The following is an 18,785-nucleotide window of genomic DNA, read 5'->3' on the forward strand; positions in this document are numbered from 1 at the left end:
AGTTTTAGCATGTATGGAAACATCACTTTATGAGACAAAAAGTCACATCCATTGTATTTATTAAAAAGTTTGGTTATTTTAGTGACGTAATTCCAAAAGCTCTTTGGCAGTTCAATGTACGACACAGGCTTTGCACTTTAACTCTCTCTCTCTCTCTCTCTCTCTCTCTCTCTCTCTCTCTCTCTCTCCTCTCTCTCTCTCTCTCTGTCTCTCTATCCATCCATTTTATCCCGCTAATTCCCTTTTGGGGTCGCTGGCGCCTATCTCACAATACAAAGGTCCTGCAGTCCTGGGTTCAATCCCAGGCTAGGGGTCTTTCTGTGTGGAGTTTGCATGTTCTCCCCGTGATTGCGTGGGTTCCCTCCGGGTACTCCGGCTTCCTCCCACCTCCAAAGACATGCACCTGGGGATAGGTTGATTGGCAACACTAAATTGGCCTTATTGTGTGAATGTGAGTGTGAATGTTGTCTGTCTATCTGTGTTGGCCCTGTGATGAGGTGGCGACTTGTCCAGTGTGTACACCGCCTTCCGCCCGATTGTAGCTGAGATATATATATGTATATATATATTGCATTCTAATTTAGTTAATTTATTGAGTTTACAACCCCCTAGTACTGTTTTTGTACTTATTTCTTTACCATGAATTGATTAACGTGGACCCCGACTTAAACAAGTTGAAAAACTTATCCGGATGTTACCATTTAGTGGTCAATTGTACGGAATATGTACTGTACTGTGCAATCTACTAATAAAAGTATCAATCAATCAAAATGTAGATTATTATTGTTTCTTAATTGTTTGTAAATGTTGCAATTTATAAATAAAGGTTTATAAAAAAAAAAAAAGTACCCATAGCTCCATCCATTCATTTTCTACCGCTTGTACCTTTTGGGGTCGCAGGGGGTGCTGGAGCCTATCTTAGCTGCATTGATTGATTGATTGATTGATTGAAACTTTTATTAGTAGATTGCACAGTACAGTAGATACACCGAACAATTGACCAGTAAATGGTAACACCCGAATAAGTTTTTCAACTTGTTTAAGTCGGGGTCCATGTAAATCAATTCGTGGTATTTGCATTCTGGCGGAAGGCGGAGTACACCTACTCAGTGGCCTCGTGGTTAGAGTGTCCGCCCTGAGATCGGTAGGTTGTGAGTTCAAACCCTGGCTGAGTCATACCAAAGACTATAAAGGGTTTGGATTTGGGGTTAAATCACCAAAAATTATTCCCGGGCGCGGCCGCTGCTGCTGCCCACTGCTCCCCTCACCTCCCATGGGGTGAACAAGGGGATGGGTCACATGCAGAGGAAACATTTCACCACACCTAGTGTGTGTGTGACAATCATTGGTACTTTAAATGACTACTGAAAGCCACTACTACCCACCACGCAGTCTGATAGTTTATATATCAATGAAGAAATCTTAACATTGCAACACATGCCAATTCCGCCAGTTTAGTTTTCTAAATTGCGATTTTGAATTTCCCGCAAAGTGTCCTGTTGAAAACGTCGTGGAATGATGACGCTTATGTTGACGCGTGCTTGTGACGTTATTGGTTGGAGCGGACATTTTATCCCAGCACCACTCACGGCTAAAAGTCGTCTGCTTTAATCGCATAATTACACAGTATTTTGGACATCTGTGTTGCTGAATCTTTTGCAATTTGTTCAATTAATAATGGAGACTATAAAGAAGAATGCTGTTGGTGGAAAGCGGTGGATTGCAGCTTTATTTAGCATCCAAAACACAGCCGGTGTTTCTTTGTTTGTTGTGAAGCTTTAATATGGAACAGAGCGGTCAAGCGAACATGTTTCTCTATAACATGTCAACCGGCAGGTTTCGGTGAGAAAATTGTGGTAATAAGTCGGCGCTTACCGGAGACATGAGCGGAGCTTGCATCCTCCTGCAGCTGTCAAAGAGGCAGCGGCTTTTTTGGCTCCTCCATGGCTTCCATCAGAGACACTGGCGGTCACCACACCCCTCTGACTTTCCGGTATGACTTTATAATCTCACTAAAATACTAGTAACACAATAAGCAGATAAAGGATTTTCCAGAATTATCCTAGTAAATGTTTCTAACAACCTCTGAATCGCTCCCACTGCCGTCGCCTTTTTAAAATTTTTTTATTTTATCGAATTTTTTTCTAGTACTTCACTCTAACTTTCCTCATCCACGAGTCTTTCATCCTCGCTCAAATTAATGGGGAAATTGTCGCTTTCTCGGTCCGAACCGCTCTTGCTGCTGGTGGCTATGATTATAAACAATGTGAGGAAGTGAGGAGCCCTACAACACGTGACGTCACACGCACATCGTCTGCTACTTCCGGTACAGGCAAGACTTTTTTATTAGCGAGCAAAAGTTGCGAACTTTATCGTCGATGTTCTCTACTAAATCCTCTCAGCAAAAATATGGCAATATCGCGAAATGATCAAGTATGACACATAGAATGGACCTGCTATCCCCGTTTAAATAAGAAAATCATTTCAGTAGGCCTTTAACTTTAACCCTGGACAAGTCGCTACCTCATCGCAAGGCCAACACAGATAGACAGACAACATTCACACTCACATTCACACACTAGGGCCAATTTAGTGTTGCCAATCAACCTATCCCCAGGTGCATGTCTTTGGAGGTGGGAGGAAGCCAGATAAAGCTAAAATCTGGTACAACTCCAAGGTTCGAATTAAAACATGGGATACGGCAAAGATGTCCCATCTCTCCATATTTATTTTTGTTAGCCACCCAATTGTTATCGGTTCAAATAAAAACTAGTCGTTTAAAGGGGATCTCTATATTAGACAGAGAAATAATGATCAGCCAACTGGCTGACGACACAACACTCTGTTTGCAGGACTCTTGTCAAATTCTTCTTGCCTTGGATGTAATTCATGTATTCTCTTTGGCTTCTGGCCTACTTGCCAACCCTCCCGGAATTTCTGGGAGACTCCCGAAATTCAGCGCCTCTCCCGAAAACCTCCCGGAAGAAATTTTCTCCCGGATATCTCCCGAAATTCACGCCCCCTCCAGCTCCATGCGGACAGGAGTGGAGACAGCCTGTTTTCACGTCCTCTTTCCTGTTATATAAACAGCTTGCCTGCCCAATCACGTTACAACATCTACGGATTTTTAATAAAAAACTGCGCACACAAGGAGACGAAGCAGAAGAACGAGGAAGTTACAGCCATGGCGACGCCGTCTGTAATAGAGTGATTCTATGTTGTCTGTTGCCATCTCCTGGTGAATGTTGGCTATAGCGTTATGGGGTTGCTTTTTGATTGGCCAACGATTTACGTGGTGTTGTGCACCTGACGGCAAGTGACTCTTGCCAGTACGCAAATGGCAGAACAAAGGTTGCTCAAATAGTGAAAGGTAAGTGTTGTTGTTTTATTAATAACCAGCAAGCACAGTACAGATAGTAGAACAACTGTGTTTGTATTACTGTGTATTTGATAAGTGCTGTGTGAAATTCAACTATTTATTTTATTTATATATATATATATATATATATATATATATATATAATAAAATAAATATATATAGCGAGAATTCATTGAAAGTCAAGTATTTCATACATACATATACATATATATATATATATATATATATATATATATATATATATATATATGAAATACTCGAGTTGGTGAATTATACTCGTCTCCCCTAAACCCCGCCCCCGCCCAGACCACGCCTCCTCCCCACCCCCGACCACGGCCCCCTGAAATCGGAGGTCTCAAGGTTGGCAAGTATGGCTTCTGGTCTCCGTTTAAATGTGAACAAGTGTGAACTAATGAATGTGAAGAGATGTGAAATTCCAAATAAGGAGAGTATTATTAATTACCCAGAAATACTAATTACTAAAAATCAGAGTTCTTGATCGGTCTTGAACTTTACTCCAATTGTAGAAAAAAGTAAGAAAAAATGGCCACAGAGAGATTTATCCTGACAAGGCAGAACCTTGCTTTCAAAGCAGAGGGTATCTCAAGGCTTACGTATGCGGCAATTTTATTAGATGTTAACCAAAAAATATGTAAGACTATTGGCAAAATACTTGTTGACTCTATTTGGAAAAACAAAATTAATTATATTAAGAAATCTGTTATAATGAACAATTACAATCAGGTTGGTCTAAACTTTCTGGATTTCAGTACACTAAACAGGGCAACACGGTGGAATTAAGGTTAGTGCATGTGCCTCACAATACGAAGGTCCTCAGTCCAATCCCAGGCTCGGGATCTTTCTTTGTGGAGTTTGCATGTTCTCCCCGTGACTGCGTGGGTTGTCTCCGGGTACTCCAGCTTCCTCCCACCTCTAAAGACATGCACCTGGGGATAGATTGATTGGTAACACTAAATTGGCCCTAGTGTTTGAATGTGAATGTTCTCTAGCTATGTTGGCCCTGTGATGAGGTGGCGACTTGTCCAGGGTGTATGCCGCCTTCCGCCCGATTGCAGCTGAGATAGGCCCCAGCACCCCCCGCGACCCCGATGGGGACAAGCAGTAGAAAATGGATGGATTGAATAGGACACTATTTGAAAGACCCTACCTCAATTTGGAACTTCATTTCTCATCATGCATTTTCTAACCTTGGAGGCCTAAAATTTTTGTTAGGATTCCTGTTGCTCTTTCAAACTTCCACAAACAAGCCCTTCTAGCATGGTCTCTTATATACAAGCAACATTTCTCACCTACGAAATACTCCTCAACATTTGGTTCAAGAATGATATTTTAGTGAGTCAGCTTTTCAATAAGGAAGGTAAACTTTTTAATTACCAAGAATTTCTCAACCATTTGAAGGTCCCTGTGACTCCCAAACAATTTGCCTTTGGTTTTGATGCCTTTCCAACAGGTGTTATTATATTGTACAGGGCTTACTCATCTCCTTTTTATACTGTAAAAATTGTGAATGATCCACTTGACACTCCTGTGGGAAAGTTTGTTTTGATCAGAAAAATAACAGAAAAATTTGCAGCTTATTCCAAAATGATTGTGTGTCTGCCTCCTATGTAATTGCGCTCTGGAATATTGTTGTGAATGACATATGCTGGGTCAGACCGTGGTTTCTTCCGAACAGGTTTTTACTACCAACAAAGTCAAAGAGATTTCTTTCAAAATCTTTCATCGTTATTACCCTGTAAAGACTGTGATGGTTAGATACAAGAAGTACATTGATGTTACCTGCACCAATGTATTATGTAACATGCATCCAGAGACTGTTTACCAGTTGTTTTGGACTCGATTACTATGGCAGGGCCTCTGTGCTTTCATCCTGGACAATGTTCATGACAAATGTGTACTTTGTTTTGAATTGGTACTATTTGGATATACACAACATGAGAAACATTTTGAAAATGTATTTTACCTCTGCAACCTCATTATACCATTGGCTAAGTTTTATATTCATAAATGTAAGTTTCCCAATACCCTACCTGTTTTTTTTGCCTTTAAAAAAGATTTAGAACTCTATGTTAAAACACTCTTTACCTCTAACAACCAAAAAGCTGTGAAAACGGGGATGTTGTGTTCCAAATTGAAATTATTTATGGAACTTGTGTGGCTTTACACTTTATTCCACATATATATAGCGTTCCATTTTAGTTACTTTGAGTTTACAACCCCCTGGTGCTGTTTTCTCCTGTCTTTGTACGTATTTGATTATTATTATTTCTCAATTGTTTGTAAATGTTGCAATTTACAAAAAAAAGAAAAGAAACAAATTAAAAAAAATAAAAAAATAAATAAAAATAAATATATATACATATATCCATCCATCCCATCCATTTTCTACCGCTTATTCCCTTTTTTTGGGGGGTCGCGGGGGGCGCTGGTGCCTATCTCAGCTACAATCGGGCGGAAGGCGGGGTACACCCTGGACAAGTCGCCACCTCATCGCAGGGCCAACACAGATAGACAGACAACATTCACATTCACACACTAGGGCCAATTTAGTGTTGCCGATCAACCTATCCCCAGGTGCATGTCTTTGGAAGTGGGAGGAAGCCGGAGTACCCGGAGGGAACCCACGCATTCACGGGGAGGACATGCAAACTCCACACAGAAAGATCCCGAGCCTGGATTTGAACCCAGGACTGCAGGACCTTCGTATTGTGAGGCAGACGCACTAACCCCTCTTCCACCGTGAAGCCCTGTATATATATATATATATATATATATATATATATATATATATATATATATATATATATATATATATATATATATATATATTGTGGCACCATGACTCTCATCAAGACACAGGATTGGTTTTGCAGCAAGCCAAAAAAAGGTTATTTATTAGAGAAGTCTTTTTAGGAAGGGTGGGGTGTGGAAGAGTCAAACTTAAAGTGACCAAACATAAATATCTCCCATCCGGGGTTCTCAGTCCTTCACACAGCACACGTCTTTAAAGGTCATAGGTAATTGCCTATAAACAATAGAAACACAACATAAGTAAACATTTCACCAGTAATGTCTTTAGTGGGGAAATAGTGGTTGTCTCACTTACCGCCTGATGCACCTGCCTTGACACTGAGGAGAGCCAGACCTGAATGAGGCAGAGTTAAGAAAGGTTTGTAGCTGTGTCCCACCTGGCCGCATAGCTGGTGGCACTTCAGGCTGATTGAACAGGTAGAGGGGAATGTACCACTTCTCGATGATGTGGCCAAGGGTGGGGCGTTGTCTTTCATGTTTCACTCTGCCTCCATGCCCTGGCTCTTCCCCTGTGAGGTGCTTACCTGTCAGGTGGTGCCGGAGTGAGACACCACTATATATATATATATATATATATATATATATATATATATATATATATATATATATATATATATATATATATATATATATATATAATTTCATTATTCACACACTCTTTGTTGTTCATTGTTCATCCTCAACATGTTCATTATTTTGTTATGCGGGGTGATTCAAACAATTGTTTTCATTCAGGCTGTAGTTTTGAAATATATGCAACATCTTTGAAAAAACAAAAAACAAACAAACAAAACGTGTGTGAGCCTATGGCTTTACATCCTGTTACACACACACACACACACACACACACACACACACACACACACACACACACACACACACACACACACACACACACACACACACACACACACACACACACACACACACACACACACACACACACACACACATATATATATATATATATATATAGCATTATACTTAAGCTGCTTTATTGAGTTTACATCCCTTTGTCGTTGTATTGTACTGTTTTTGTACTTGTTTTGATTATTTTTATTGTTTCTTTCCCTGTTTGTAAATGTTGAACATTACAAATAAAGGTTTATTTAAAAAAACAAGAAAAAAAAGAATGTACGACACTCAAAGGAACCCTTAAATGCAACATTAGCATGGTTTGCTAGTATTTGGCGACATCTCTTGGTAACAAACAGCAACTTGCACCACATTGTCCCATTTATTTTTTAAGGCTTTTTGTCATTTCACACGGTAAGAAACGCCCCAACATTGATATATTATACATGCAACTTTAAACGAAATAAAAAACAGCGTGTTTGACTAAATAAAATCCCCACTCGCTAGCCTAAATCACACTTTAAAACAAACTGTAGTGAGAGTTACAATTGTAACCCCCAAATGTTTTTTTTTTACGGTTGTCACTCAGTGTTCATACTTGTTTTCAAAAAGGTTTAGCGTGTTGTGTGTTAACATGATTTACAACAAGGGCGACTTGTCCAGGGTGTACGCCACATTTCGCGCGAATGCAGCTGGGATAGGCTCCAGCACCCCCGTAACCCCGTAAGGGACAAGCGGTTGAAAATGGACGGATGGGTCATATACGTTGGGGCCTCTTATAAAACATAATGGTGCCAGCAGCCCTCCGATGAGATGCCGATTTGTCCAGGGTGTACCCCGTCTTCCGCCAGAATGCAGCGGGGATAGGCTCCAGTCACCCCCGCCACCCCAAGAGGGACAAGTGGTAGAACATGGATAGGTGAATGGTTGCACTACTGGATGCTACTTAAACCTCAGGAGCGAAAATAGGTATCATTGTCAATTGTAATATAAATACAGTATGATTCTTATTAGAAATCAAACTATCGTAATTTTAAGTTAAAAAGTCAATGATTGTCACACACACACTAGGTGTGGCAAAATTATTCTCTGCATTTGACCCATCACCCTTAAACACCCCCTGGGAAGTGAGGGGAGCAGTGGGCAGCAGCGGTGGCCGCGCCCGGGAATTATTTTTGGTAATTTAAACCCCAACTCCAACCCTTGATGCTGAGTGCCAAGCAGGGAGGTAATGTAAATACAGCAAACCTTTTATTATATCTTTCTGTCTGTCTATCATGTACAGTTGAAAACAGCTAATGCCAATAGTAACATTGAAACCATCCTTCCATCCATCCATCCATCCATCCATCCATCCATCCATCCATCCATCCATCCATCCATCCATCCATCCATTTCCTACCGCTTGTCCCTTCCGGGGGCGCAGGGGGTGCCTATCTCAGCTGCTCTCGGGCGGAAGGTGGGGTACACCCTGGACAAGTCGCCACCTCATCACAGGGCCAACACAGATAGACAGACAACATTCACACACTAGGGCCAAGTTAGTGTTGCCAATCAACCTATCCCCAGGTACATGTCTTTGGAAGTGGGAGGAAGCCGGAGTACCCAGAGGGAACCCACGCAAACCATGGTCAAAATTTTACATACACTTGAAAAGAACATGATGTCATGGCTGTCTTGAGTTTCTAATAATTTCTACAACTCTTGTTTTTTTGTGATAGAGTGATTGGAGCACATACCAGTTGGTCACAAAAACATTCATGGAGTTTGGTTCTTTTATGAATTTATTATGGGTCTACTGAAAATGTGACCAAATGTGCTGGGTCAAAAGTATACCTACAGCAATGTTAATATTTGCTTACATGTCCCTTGGCGAGTTTCATTGCTTTCGGTAGCCATCCACAAGCTTCTGGCGAGCTTCTGGTTGAATTTCTGACCACTCCTATTGACAAAACTGGTGCAGTTCAGCCAAATTTGTTGGTTTTTGACATAGACTTGTTTCTTCAGCATTGTTCACACGTTTAAGTCAGGACTTTGGGAAGGCCATTCTAAAACCTTAATTCTAGCCTGATTTAGCCATTCCTTTACCACTTTTGATGTGTTTTTGGGGGTCATTGTCCTTTTGGAACACCCAAATCCCGCCCAAGACCCAACCTCCGGGCTGATGATTTTAGGTTGTCCTTAAGAATTTGGAGGTAATCCTCCTTTTTCATTGTCCCATTTACTCTCTGTAAAGCACCAGTTCCATTGGCAACAAAACAGGCCCAGAGCATAATACTACCACCACCATGCTTGACGTTAGGAGTGGTGTTCCTGGAATTAAAGGCCTCACCTTTCCTCCTCCAAACATACAGTATTGCTGGGTATTGTGGCCAAACAGCAAATTTTTTGTTTCATCTGACATCACATGGACAAAGATAAGACCTTCTGGAGGAAAGTTCTGTGGTCAGATGAAACAAAAATTTAGCTAAAATTGTTGGTTTTCTGACATGGACTTGTTTCTTAACTATAGAAGCTGCCCATATACAATCCATGACTTTTGTACAAAACTTTGAAAGCATGCAAGTCTCTCTAAACCCCCCACTTCATTACACCAAAGGAGAACAAGTGAAAACATAATAAATCACAGATGGTGCTCATTGATGTGAACAAGAGAAACGGCTCTTTATCAGTCACCGAAAAATGTTAGAAGACCCCATTAGGTTCTTTATAGGATTCCTTGACTAAGTCCATCCAGATGTGAGCATTAATAATCACAGCACACTGGCTCAACTGGAGACTGGCTACAGGACAGTAGAATTGTCTCTGTTCTAACACATGTCACCAGATGTGCTATAGTAGCTTCACTAAACCTTCCAATTATCCAGGCCTATGTACTGTAAGAGGGGACGTCTTGGTAGGAATCATTCTCCTTTTTTTATGTGTCAAGTTTGTAGCTTGGTATAACATTGTCTGCGTTGTACAGCAGTTGGAGCGGTATAGCTCGGTTGGTAGAGTGGCCGTGCCAGCAACTTGAAGGTTCCAGGTTCGATCCCCGCTTCCGCCATCCTAGTCACTGCAGTTGTGTCCCTGTGCAGGACACTTTACCCACCTGCTCCCAGTGCCACCCACACTGGTTTAAATGTAACTTTGATATTGGGTTTCACTATATAAAGCTCTTTGAGTCACTAGAGAAAAAGTGCTATATATATATATATAATTCACTTCACTACAGTGGACATTGTTGTTGGGGGTCAGAAAGTTTAGAATTCAAACAAAATGTTCAGGAAAAACATGCAAAGAATTTGCAAAACCCACACGAACAAGGGCTTTCAAGAAGAAGAATGTTAGAAAATAAACAAAAATATATTGACAAGAAGTCACTCTAATCATGATTTTGCTGGATTTTTTTGGTGATTGTTGCAGTTTTTTCAAAACTTTTCGTAAAAGCTGAGATGGTATAAAGCTTTTTTATTTAAAAAAAATACACAATCTTGAGTTTTCATAAATCTGTGTAGACTTACAAGATTTCAACTAATGTAACACCATATATTTGCACACAAATAAATGGTTTACAAAGGAAGGATTGATGTTTAACTAATTTGTTGTTTTATTTCTTAAGTACCTACTTAAAAACAAACAGAAAGGCTTCCTTTTTGTTCAATGACTGCTTTGTTGTCCCCAAGTTGCAGACTGGCCGAGTCATACCAAAGACTATAAAAATGGGACCCATTACCTCCCTGCTTGACGTTCAGCATTAAGGGTTGGAATTGGGGGTTAAATCACCTCAGTGCTCAGTGCTTCCCTCACCTCCCATGGGGTGATGGGTCAAATGCAGAGAATAATTTCACCACACCTGGTGTGTGTGTGAAAATCATTGGTACTTTAACTTTAATTTAAACTTTCTTTGTGTGTTTATGGTTTAAAAAGTGTTTGTGCATTTTAAGCGTTTCATTTTATTTATATAACACTGCACAAGTTTACTCCCATTTTTGTTGAGAGTATTGGGGAACTGTGTAGCGCAATCTGTACAGTGATTTTTGTTGGTGAAAAAGAGACAAGAGCTTATCATCACACATCCAAATCATTGTCAGTGTGAACAAGAAAGTAAGGACCTGGATATATTGCTAAATGTGTATGAACTACTTTACCCAGAATGCTTAGCACTGTTGACAGTAAGTGGAATGAGGTCAAGCTGTAAGTGTGCATGTAAGTTGTATCTTTAGAGCACTTCAAATTTGAGATTTTGTGACGCGTTGGTAATATTGGTTTGTTTATATTGTATAAGAAACAAACTGTTACAAACAGCGGAGGGAAAGAGACAACCCCACGGTAGAAAGGCGTTCAACAGGTTTATTTAAACCTTTGATGAGTGTGTAGGGTGTGTATGCTACTTATAGTGAATAGTGTAGGACAATGTGCAGAATTAAACAATGTGAATGTTACCAGGCGTTGTTGTCTGTGCGTGTTGGATGAATCTTTTTTCGAACCAAGGGGGCAAGGCGAAAAGGCAGTCCGTGGGAAGGCAAGCAGTCGAGGGCAGGAGAGAAGCAACGATATCCGTGTCCAAGCAGGGGTCGAGGATCGAGAGAGGCAGTCCAAAGTCCAGAGAGGTGTCGAGGCACACAGTTCGATCACAGGGAAGAGGAATGACACTGCGGAGAACACAAAGGACATGAGACACGGAAACAAGGAAGTAACCAGGAGAGCAAGTACGCGGGAGGGAAGCCAGAGACAGGATGCTTTTAACTGAGAGTAAAACTACGTTCCAGCGAAGGGTCATCGGGTCCGCTGGTCTTTATGCAGTCCTCTCTCATTAGAACCAGGTGCGCTGATTAGAGATTTTCTCCAGCTTTGCCGGCCAGTGCGAGCAGGGGCGTGTCCTGGCGCACTACCATTGGAGGTTTACCATGAATTTATTAACGTGGACCCCGACTTAAACAAGTTGAAAAACTTATTCGGATGTTACCATTTAGCGGTCAATCGTACGAAATATGTACTGTACTGTGCAATCTACTAATACAAGTTTCAATCAATCAATCAAAGGTGCTGGCAGACTGAGCTGCCTAAGAAAAGTGGATTGGAGCCCGCACTGTGACAAAAACATACATTTTGATTAAACAGTTGACGTGCACATTTGAGTGCTGCCAAGGAACAAACTTGAATGACAATAAATTGTCTAAAATGTGCGGGAAAATTGCACGGATTAGACAAAGCTGCAAGGCCGCACATAAATCACAGGTGAATGCGTGAATTGGTGCGATAACATTACAAATTCTTGGAGGGTATGGAAAGTATCATCATGCTCATCCTTGGTTGATAAAGTAACAACGTATTTTCACCTTTTACCATTAAAAAGTTTAACTTCTTTTTACACTTGTGTGCGGTATTAGGAAAAATACTTTGAAAAAAGTAATTATGACTCATTACCTTCCCAAAAAAGTAATTAACTTAAGAAACATATTTTTTCTTTAAGAGATGTAAATAATTACTACAGAAGGTAATTTATGAATTACTTAAAAAAAAAAAATCATATATCTGGTTTATGCAATAGAGAGATGTTTCATGAAAGAAGAGCGTGTGAGAGTGTGCCTTTAAAAGGCCGTGCCTGCTTCCAAGTGAAGTGTGATGTCAGCAACGGCACTCTCATTGGCTGTTTTAGCTCAGCATTGGTTGTCTGCGGACTGGAAGGAGATTGTTGATGGCAGCGCCTGTGGAATGTTTTCACTGATAGTTAAGAAAGTTATTGAATGTCCTCAGTGACTGTGTCTCCCCTCCACCACAAACAGGATATAGTACAATTTTTATTGTTGATCATTTTCTCTCTCCTCATTGAATGTTAATTATTCCCCTGTTGTAGATGTAGTAGTAGTAGCGTGTGTGTGTTTGTGTGTGTGCATGTGTGTGTCTGGTGGCGTTAGTAACGTCGTATTATGTCACGCCATGTTTCCGAACACTACTTATGTGACAGTTGATGTTAAAATGGAAAATGAGTGAAGTATATCTGCAACCTACGACTTCTATGTCATTCAACATAGAAGTTGAAACAGAGTATTCTTTTTTTCTGTCTTGTCTTGTTTACTGTACAGTTAATATGTTATGATTGTTTGACCCTGCCGTTGACCTCACAGTCAACACAAACCGATCATTTTTTCCCATTAATTTCTATGGGAACACATTCAAGATTGACCACTGTCAGTCACAGAATGGTTTGAATGGCAAGTAATAGATTCAATGGTCAATGTGTTCTGTGTGGGACTACTATGTACGACTTCACTTGGCCTTGCGAGGTACCCTGAAACTGGAGCAGTGTGTTTGTATGGTAGTGACTTCAAGGATTTTAAGAGGTCAGACGACAAGGTGCTTTGAGAATCGAGTGCTGCCACACCTTTTAGGACCCAAACGAGAGGCCATTCTGTGGTACCCATGTTCGACATGACACTGGGTTGAGCTGCTTGGAAGTTATCATCCCCAGATGCATTTAGCTTTTCCTTGTCATCACATATACTCTGACCATGCTCTTACAGCTCTTTCCCAATCAAAGTTTTGGAGCTGAGACTTAAAGGCCTACTGAAATGAATTTTTCTTATTTAAACGGGGATAGCAGGTCCATTCTATGTGTCATACTTGATCATTTCGCGGTATTGCCATATTTTTGCTGAAAGGATTTAGTAGAGAACATCCTCAATAAAGTTCGCAACTTTCGGTCGCTAACAGAAAAGCCCTGCCTGTACCGGAAGTCGCAGACGATGACGTCACATGTTGATGGATCCTCACATATTCACATTGTTTTTAATGGGAGCCTCCAACAAAAAGAGTTATTCGGACCAAGAAAACGACAATTTCCCCATTAATTTGAGCGAGGATGAAAGATTCGTGTTTGAGGATATTGATAGTGACGGACTAGAAAAAAAAAAAAAAACAAGTTAAAGAAAAAAACGCGATTGCATTGGGACGGATTCAGATGTTTTTAGACACATTTACTAGGATAATTATGGGAAATCCCTTATCTTTCTATTGTGTTGCTAGTGTTTTAGTGAGTTTAACAGTACCTGATAGTCGGAGGTGTGTGTCCACGGGTGTCTTGACACCAATGTCTCAGGGAAGTCGACGGCAGCTTTGTGGACGGGGCAAGCTCAGCAACTTTTTACCACAATTTTCTCACCGAAACCTGCTAGTTGACATTCAGTCGGGATCCATGTTCGCTTGACCGCGCTCTGATCCATGGTAAAGTTTCCCCTCCGTGAATTTTAAACAAAGAATGACCATGTGTTTGTGTGGCTAAAGGCTAAAGCTTCCCAACTCCATCTTCCCACTTTGACTTCTCCAATATTAATTGAACAAATTGCAAACGATTCAGCAACACAGATTTCCAAAATACTGTGTAATTATGCTGTTAAAGCAGACGACTTTTAGCTGTGTGTGTGTGCAGCGCTCATATTTCCTAACAGCCCGTGCCGTCACGCGTACACGTCATCATTTCGCGACGTTTTCAAGAAGAAACTCCCGGGAAATTTAAAATTGCAATTTAGTAAATTAAAAAGGCCGTATTGGCATGTGTTGCAATGTTTATATTTCATCATTGATATATAAACTATCAGACTGTGTGGTGGGTAGTAGTGGGTTTCAGTAGGCCTTTAATAGCAGCTGAGGACGCAGCACATTCGTTTTGCATGTGGTTGCGAGTGGTTGTCTGCTGTGCTTATGGAACTTTTGAAGGTGCTCCCACAGTCTGTGGAATGCCGGCCATGCTGGGCGTATTGGAAGAGGGGCCTCCCAAAAGGGAGAGGAGGAAAAGAGGCTGGGAACATAAAAGAGGAGGGGGTGACCTTTGAACAGTGCAGTCAGGCCCGTAAAACAGAGAGCAAAAGCATTGAAAAAGTGGTAGGATGAAGAGATAATTATCCAGGGTGAAAGATGATCTTTTCAGTATGCATGTATGAGAATAGTAAACGGTTAAATAAGTCAAAAAGTGGTCTCTTTTTGTTGTGTACTGCACAACAAAATAGTTTAACAACCAAAACACCAGCTGTGACTGTATTGTTTTAATAGTTGCTCTTGTTTTGCTAATGTGAACGTGTTATTGATTGCTGTGATGTGCTGTAGGTCAGGTGAAGGGAAACGAGGGGGTGGAAGCTCCAGGATGTTCTCTCTTAAGCGTTCCAGTGATGTGGACGGGCGCCTTGGGTGCCTGTGAAAGGAAAGACTCAAGTGACTCTGGAGCCTTTGTTTCCAAGGAACTACCTCAGCCTTTACATATCCGTTTCCGAACTCCCACACACATACAGTCATGCATATCGGCACGCACACGCTCCTGATGATTGTGTTCACTTTAATCAACATGAACTGAGGCACATAAATATGGATACATACTTTGTGGGTGACTAACTAGATGTGTGAAGGTGCATAATATTTACTACTGTCAATGTCTGATGACTGTCTATATCAATTTAGTGCCTCTGACACATGGCTTTGGTACTACCTTCAAAATCAGAAAATATTCAGTGTTGGGTTTTAAACTTTTCCAGATTAGCGTTGTCAATACAGCGATAATAAAAAGACAGAGGAAATGCTGTCTTCCACAGGCGCTGTGAGAGGGGCTTTTGTTTATAAATCCCTGTTCTCACTGTCATGCAATATACCCGATTGCCCACTCGAAGCTGGTCATAATATCTGTGGTCAGATTTCACTTTAGAAGATGATTTGATAAGTTCTGATAAGATTTGGCGGAGATTATGATGCGATGCATGACACCTTCAAATGCGATCAGATGCGATTTGCGTACTGATTTTTTTAGTACATTAATTTGTGATTGGACGTGATAGGATTGCCGTTTTTGTGCACTCTTGTTTGTTATCATACTTCAATTACCTTCTATTGTGATTAAAAAATATTTTGGGTGCCAATTTGAGACTTTGGACCATAGGCGCAGATCTACATTTCACGTTCAGCGAAGTTAATATCCCATATGACTTGTGGCTTTATTATTTTGTAAAACGGCCAAACCTAGCCACAAAATTAACCACAACAAGATAGATTTTTCCAAAATAATTTTAAAGATTAAAAGTTGCCATCAATCCCACGTGAGTGCTCGGCATTGTTCGTGGGTGGTCGGGCCCCAAAGCACCCACGGGATCGGCGCCTATGCCTGGGACAGCAGGGCTGGGGTGGTAGAGCGGCTGTGCCAGCAACTTGAGGGTTCCAGGTTCGATCGTAGCTTCTGCCATCCTAGTCACGTCTGTTGTGTCCTTGGGCAAGACACTTTAACCTTGCTCTTGATGGGTCGTGGTCATGCCAGTTCCCGCCGTCAGTGTGTGAATGTGTGTGTGAATGTGGAAATAGTGTCAAAGCTCTTTCAGTACCTTGAAGGTAGAAAACTGCTATACAAGTATAATCCACCTGATATATAAAAGAGGCAGATGTATGACTATTTCTCTTCACCTGAGGACTTTAACCATGGCACGAACTCCTGAATAAAGACATAATCACATTTAGCATGATATTGTCGGCTTAAATTGTGGTCCTAATTGTGATTGGATGAACGGGGCATTAGCAGACAGGATATGCAACAAAACACTTGGTTGCTTTTTTTTTTTGTTTACTTTTCTTGTCCAGCCATATGGGCAAATTATATTGTTGATCTAGATGCCTGTATCTGCTGAACATATTTACTTTACAAAAGAGGAGTGTGGAATACTTATGTTGTTGCATTATTTGTGTTTACATTTATTAAAGGTTTGGATATATTTGGTGTTTGGTGCAACCGGACCGGATCAGGAGGGGATAGAAAGAAGAAATAAACCCAGAGAAGCCCGCACCAGACAGCATCATGACAAGGATGCGAAGGTCAGTGGGGTGGAGCGCGGTGGACAGACGACATGGGGCACCCTACAACACACAGCCCCCCGCCAAGGCTCGCACAAAACCCGCGAGTGATGAACCCCCCACATAAGGCCCCGGCGCCATCGCCAGTACCCCCCACGACTTTCACAAATACACACATGCCGCCCAGGCACAGACGCCATCCACCTCAAAACGGAGCCACCCCAACCCGCCCGAAGGGACCAACAACACGCAGGAGTCCAAGGACGGTGCCGCAAGCCCTGCCACCAGCACCAATTACATGCACACTCTAATGTCCCGGCCATTGGACGGTAGGCCAACAATCCGCGACCCAACAACCCACAGCCCATGGAGCCTCCACAGGTTCAGGAACCTCAGCCGATCAGGTAATAGTCACCAGTTTGTCACAGTTATTTGATGTCGAACCCCAAGATGCAGAGATGGAGGCAGGCATGGAGTGAGCAAACATGATTTAATAAAGATACTAAGACAAAATCAAACAAAAGGGTACTAACACAAAGCGCGCACGAGGCGGATAACAAAAAAGGACTAGCGTGGAAGCTAGCGGGGAGCAAACAGGAAAAACTGGAAACAGCTAATTGCTAACAAAAACAGCTTACCGCTACAACGACCAGGACAAAATGTAGCACGACATGTAGTAGCTGTAACAAAACGACACGACACGATAGCAACAACAAAAGCGACATGTGGCAACGACAATACAATACAATGATCCAGCCCTGACCGGAGGAACAAAGCAGGTAAAATAGGAGCTGGCTGATTGACATCAGGTGTGGCCAGATGCCAATCAGCCGCAGCTGAGTGAAAACAGCACACAGGGAGACAAACAGGAAGCTGAACCAAAATAAGAACACTTGACAGAAACTAAAGACAGGAGATACTAAACACAGACGAAACAAAGACAAATGCAGAGGAAAAAACTAAAACATAGACAAACTGTCAGGGGAAAGCCTGACACAATTGTACCTGAATTTGCCAATGAAAATGTGTAAAAATGGCCATTAATTTCACAGTGAAGTGACTTTGATTAATGCATTGATCTTATCGACAGTATAGTTGTGTTCAATTTGTTGTTGACCCACGTTAGGCTTGTTTGGCTTTCACACAGATTTGCACTCCCAAGAGTGTTGTTCTGAGCACCACATTTATAGTCGGATGCATGACCTGCACATTGAAACACATCGCATCCCAGTTTGAATGTTGTCACTCGATCATAAAGAACGATTGATAGTAGAGTTAATCGCAGATGTGTGCGTGTGTTTGTGTGTGTATAATATTTAACTCTATTGCCCTATGGAAGACGAGAATGTTCATGCTTCAGCGGTTTTATTATCTGAAAAGCACAAGCTCTACTAGACACTTCTGTGTACAAGTTGGGAAAATATATGTATCCCATGATCAGATGTAACTTATTTATGTGTGAATTATTAGAGGTATCTATTGACAGATGTGTATTATGCAAAGTTGAAAAGCTTGTTTTGATCCCAAGGAAGTCAGAATGGTGACATTTGGTGTGGTTTGAGAAAAAAACAAATTCCTGCAAAATTGAACAGAGGCTGAAAGGGTTGGCAGGTTCATGATGTAAGGGGATCCAAAGTAACCGCAATAAAAAGATTGAGGCTGGGCTGAAATAGAATAAGCTGCTTTTTTTATGCTTCAGGCAGGGGAATGCCACGGGTCACGGCATAGAACTAGAGCTGCAATGAAATCCTCTATCAAAAGTGAAATTTGTAAACTAATTGACCATTTTGTACAGAGCGTTCTTGTTCCATTGGCCCATCTCCGTGAAGCAGGCAGGAATACCTCCACTGTTGCAGACCCAAAGATGAATACTTTCTCCTCTCTCTCCCTGTACTCACCTACTCTCTCGCTTATT

This window comes from Nerophis ophidion, linkage group LG12 (genome assembly GCF_033978795.1).
Source record: "Nerophis ophidion isolate RoL-2023_Sa linkage group LG12, RoL_Noph_v1.0, whole genome shotgun sequence".
Taxonomy (NCBI): Eukaryota; Metazoa; Chordata; class Actinopteri; order Syngnathiformes; family Syngnathidae; genus Nerophis; species Nerophis ophidion.